General features: G+C 34.3%; 1 pseudogene; it reads left to right on the top strand.

The window, feature by feature from the left end:
• The first annotated feature begins 962 nt into the window (after positions 1-962).
• LOC104225222 (alkane hydroxylase MAH1-like) lies at positions 963-2884 on the top strand (annotated as a pseudogene).
• Positions 2885-5236: the final 2352 nt, after the last annotated feature.

Here is a 5236-nt window from a genome sequence, read left to right as displayed (position 1 = left end):
TTGGAATTATAGGATAAGATTGTACAAGATACGACATTAGCCCGTTTAGTCATAAAATACTCTTTCAGAGTATGCAAATACTGAAATTAATAGTTGCAAATACTACTAATTTGTAAATACTAAACTTCGTTATATCAATTAAACATGAATACTGAAATTAGTAGCTGCAAATACTAGTTTGGTCGTCAGCTGGATTTGCCTTCTTAAAATCTGTTGCTCCCAGATAACTTTTATTAACTCTTTAATTTTAAGTACTTTTATCTTCAATTTCAATTCAAATAATGTCCAAAATTTACTGAAGTGAAACATTTGGGAAGAAGTAGAAGTGCATTAAAATTATAAGCATAATGAACCTTCCTTCCCTGTTAGAGATTTTCCACAAGGAGAGAACTGAGAGGACATGAATGGCACCAATATCTAACTCATTATTTAGAACTGATATGTATAATCCCCCTGCCAAATTCCCACATCTTTATCTTCCCAGCCAAATGACATTGACACTTGTACTTGCCAATACTCATTTAGGGCTCCAACATAGCGATCGGAAATAGGGGTAGAGCTAGAGTACTAGGTACGGATTTAAGCAAGCCCAGAAGCTTTTGCTTGGATCCTGGATTTGTATTAAAAAATTTATTAGTGTAAATTTAATTGCTAACCAAGAACTACAATGAATTATGAGTTCAATGATAATTTCAGAACCCATAAACTATAAATTCTGACATCGCCTCTCATCGGAAAATGAATAACTCAATTATGAGGCCATGCACGTCTTGCTTTTAATTCCTTGTAATTTCTCTATTTAATTAATGGCTATTTTAAGTAACACATTGGTTTGTTATTTCTAGTTAACTCAATACCTAATAGCGGGTCCTTTTTTTTTTTTTTTGTGTGTGTGTGTGGTTTATATTTGTAATGGAAGATGTACGTAAGGGGTGCTTTATAAATTAAGTTGGCTGATTGCAATCTCTTTGAAGCTAACCATTTCAGTCTTTTAGTACTTGTAATTATTAAATTACAACTTTCCGTTGTAAAACTAAAGTTCCTATCCCTTCAAAACAAAGAAATGCTCCTTATTTAAACAAGTTGAGTCTCTTACTAGATTCAGTATCTCTCTCTCACTCTCATGTTCCATGGGTAGATTCAGAAAAAGCTCATATAGTATCTTACAAAATACTAACAGAACAAAAGCTAGTTGAAAAAGAAACTCCAACCCAATGTATGTCCTTGAATTTTCTCTCTCTCTCTCTCTCTCTCTCTCTCTCTCTCTCTTGATAATCCTCTTTTTCACTTATTTTACATGGCGGAAACTTATACATAGATGGTGGAAAAGCTCAGTGCCAACAAATTGGCCTCTCTTTGGAATGTTACCTGCCCTTATTCGAAATGCTCATCGTGTCCATGAATTTGTAACTGCTTTTCTTGGAGAAACTGGGGGCACTTTCGAGTTTCGTGGTCTCGTGTTTACCAATCTAAACATATTAGTTACTAGTGATCTTGCAAATATCAACCATATCCTTAGTAAAAATTTCTCTAACTATCCAAAAGGTTTTGTGTTCCGTAAAATTTTCTATATATTAGGAAATGGGATTTTCAATGTTGTTTCTGAACTATGGGAGATTCATAGGAAGACCACCATGTCCCTAATGCATCATGCCAAGTTCAAAACTTTGTTAGAAAGGAAGACGTGGGACACTATTGAAAAAGGGCTTCAACCAATTCTTGATGCTTTTGCAAAACAAGGCACCAGTACATTTGATTTGCAAGATATTTTTCAGAGATTCACTTTTGATTCTATTACCAAGTTGTTACTTGATCATGATCCGACAAGTTTGTCCATTGGTTTATCTCATGTGCCATGCGAAAAGGCTTTCAACAACATTGTGGATGCAGTTTTGTACAGATATATCTTACCAGAAAGTTGTTGGAAATTGTAAAATTGGCCTCACATTGGTAAAGAAAAGAAGCTTGTTCAAGCATGGAAAGCTATTGATCAATTTCTATATCCTTGCATTTCAAGTGAGCAAGAGGAGTTGATGAACAAAGATTAGGGAAGAGATTCAACAACAATTGCATCTAAAAGAAGATGAAAACCTCAAGTTTTTCAACATAGAAGAAACACGAAAACTGATATATCTACATGGTGCTTTGTGTGAAACTCTTAGGCTATTTCCATCACCTTCTTTGGAGCATAAAGTTCCACTTGAATTTGACATACTTCCAAGCGGTCATTGTGTCTAACCCAAACACGAGAATTGTGCTATCGTTCTATACAATGGGGAGAATGGAGACTATATGGGGAAAAGATTGTTTAGAATTCAAGCCAGAAAGATGGATTTCAGAGCAAGGAAGAATCAATCATGTGTCATCTTTCAAATTTCCTGCATTTAATGCGGGTCCAAGGACTTGTTTAGGGAAGGAAATGGCATTCACTCAAATGAAAATGGTGGCAGCCACTATCATATCCAAATGGTGGAACCACAAACAATTTCTCCAAGTGCTTCTATAATCGTTCAAATAAAACATGGTCTGAAAGTTAGGCTCGTCAAAAGGGTTTCTCTTGGTCCAAATGGAGAGACATGCTAGATTTGTCCAATACAAGTGATCTCATCTTTTCATCTGTTCGAGCAAAGACAAAGATCTTATGTGATTGATTTGATAGAATAACTTAAAAAATAAAGAAGTATCTTAAAAATCAAAGAAGTATCGTTAATCTATTTATGCTAGCTCCATTCGAAGTACCATCCGTGAAGTACTATTTGTGAAAATAAGATACCGTTTCATTACATAATCTCGTTCAATCTCCTCATATGTGGTGATATTTCATGTAGTTTAAGATGTTAGCTTTGATTTATTGATTATAGTGATAATAGACGAAAATATAAAGATGATGGTTGAATAATTAGTTTGATTGAGAAAATATCATTTCAAAGTAAAAGATTTTAAAGAGCTAATGAACTCGAATTAAGTTGTGAAAATTATTTTTCAAATAGAATAATATTAAGTAATTTAAAAGTTTCAAAATAAAGAGTGTAATACAACCAATTCTATATTTCTATCATCTTCCATTGCTTCTTATATATGCATGGTTGATGTAACAATTCTTTTCTCCCACCTTCAATTCTTTTCCCTGACAAAGACATCTCTACATTTTTCTAATCCCGTGGAGCACAAGTGTACAACTTTTGTGTCACACGGAGCATCACTTTTATTATTTTCTCGAGAGAATTTGAAGAATGTGGATATTTTATTTTATTTATAACTTTCACCCGGTAAGCATTCTAGGATATGTTGTATATAAATCTGCAGCACAGGAGGGTGCTTAGTGTTAGGTGTTGTCCTGATTTTCTTATCATATTTGATTTTTCTATCCCTTGAAGGAAATGACAACATATTTACCATAATTGAATTTTCCTTCTAGTAGAAGGAAATTATAAATCTCCCATGTTTGGGTAATCTCTTTTCTTGAAGGAAAAGGGTTAGACTTCTATAAATTGAGGATCCTTCCTTCTCATTCAGTATCAGCCACAATGTAGCCATTTGGGATTTGAGAGTCTTGTTTAGGGAAAAAACTTTATGGGACAAGTGTTAGCGTGTCACTTGTGTTTGCCTCTTTGTGAAGTTGTTCTCTCGATATTTTGTACTCTCTTTTATATAGTGGATTACTCATCTCCATCTATTGACGTAAGTCGATATATTTTTCTTCTGTTGTATGATTTATCGTCGTTCAAGGATTGACACCTGATTCTTTCGATCCTAACACTTAAGCCTAACCTCAAATTACCACACTGATTATCAAAACAATAAATATAAAAACTTATAGAGAGGGAGATCATATGGACAGAAATCTTACAAATTGCAACTCCTTCTCTCCATACATTAATTCAACTAACAAAAAAAAAAAGTAGTTTGATTTTGTCATACCAAATCCTAATGTTAGGAAGTTGGCATCTATCTAACTGCCTAGCACCGTTAGACAATTGACGGAAGGGTTGGTTGGTAGATAATGCTATGTTTTAAAATGAGGCCTAATATTGGATAAGACAACGATCGGATGCATATGGTTTTGATAAAATGCAAAGAAAATGAACATGGGCCTTAACTCAACTCCAAAATCTAATTCAAGATGTGAAGATTGCCTAATACCTCATTAAGAGACTACACATCTCATTCCTTCAACCAACGTTGAAATCTCCAACAAACCCAACTAGTAGGTCAGTAGTACGTTACATGAGGGTTAGCATAGAGCACTAGTATCCTTTTGAGTAAGAATTAACAGTAGTATTAGTCTTGCTCAGACACTTAAATTACTTTGCGTCTTCTCCATTTTACTTTAGTACTATCCTTTTTTTCGTCATTTTACTTTAATATCTGCTCACCTTTAGTTCATGTACTAAAATTATGCGTAAATTATCAATACACCATCTTAGTTCTTTTTTGTTTCCCTTTAGTTTATGAAATTTAGCTTCGCAAAATGACATATTCTAAAGCGCATAGACAAGAAGAAAATAATATACCATAGTTATACCTTTCCCTAAGTAAGAAAATTATTCACAAATCGTTTCCTGAACATAGTTTCAGGACTAACGTGTGAGCAATTCCAAATCCTATTGAACTCAAGAACTGACATCTCCAAAGTGCACTCTGAGAAGGAAATAAATGAGCTGTTAACATTCAGAAGAGCAGAGCCATAAACTAGGACTCTTGCATCTACTACAACCCACAATTGTATACTTTCTCAGCAGGAAACAAATGTTTTGTGAGAGAGCATCGCCGCCGCTAGTTTACGAAATTAAACAGAACGACATAAACTCTGAATAGTTTACGAACCTCAAGAAATCTTGTGAGAGAGCATCGCCGGCGCTAAAAAATTACAGTAGAGCATAAAAAATAATATGCCCATGGCTATCAGCTGAATTTGGGGAAACATGAAATTAAACAGAACGACATAAACTCTGAATAGTTTACGAACCTCAAGAAATCTTGTGAGAGAGCATCGCCGCCGCTAAAAAATTACAGTAGAGCATAAAAAATAATATGCCCATGGCTATCAGCTGAATTTGGGGAAACATGAAATTAAACAGAACGACATAAACTCTGAATAGTTTACGAACCTCAAGAAATCTTGTGAGAGAGCATCGCCGCCGCTAAAAAATTACAGTAGAGCATAAAAAATAATATGCCCATGGCTATCAGTTGAATTTGTGGAAACATGAAATTAAACAGAACGACATAAACT

The sequence above is a fragment of the Nicotiana sylvestris genome, chromosome 12 (assembly GCF_000393655.2).
Source record: "Nicotiana sylvestris chromosome 12, ASM39365v2, whole genome shotgun sequence".
NCBI classification, from domain to species: Eukaryota; Viridiplantae; Streptophyta; class Magnoliopsida; order Solanales; family Solanaceae; genus Nicotiana; species Nicotiana sylvestris.
The sequence above is the reverse complement of the archived record's forward strand: the minus strand, read 5'-3'. Positions and strand labels throughout refer to the sequence as shown.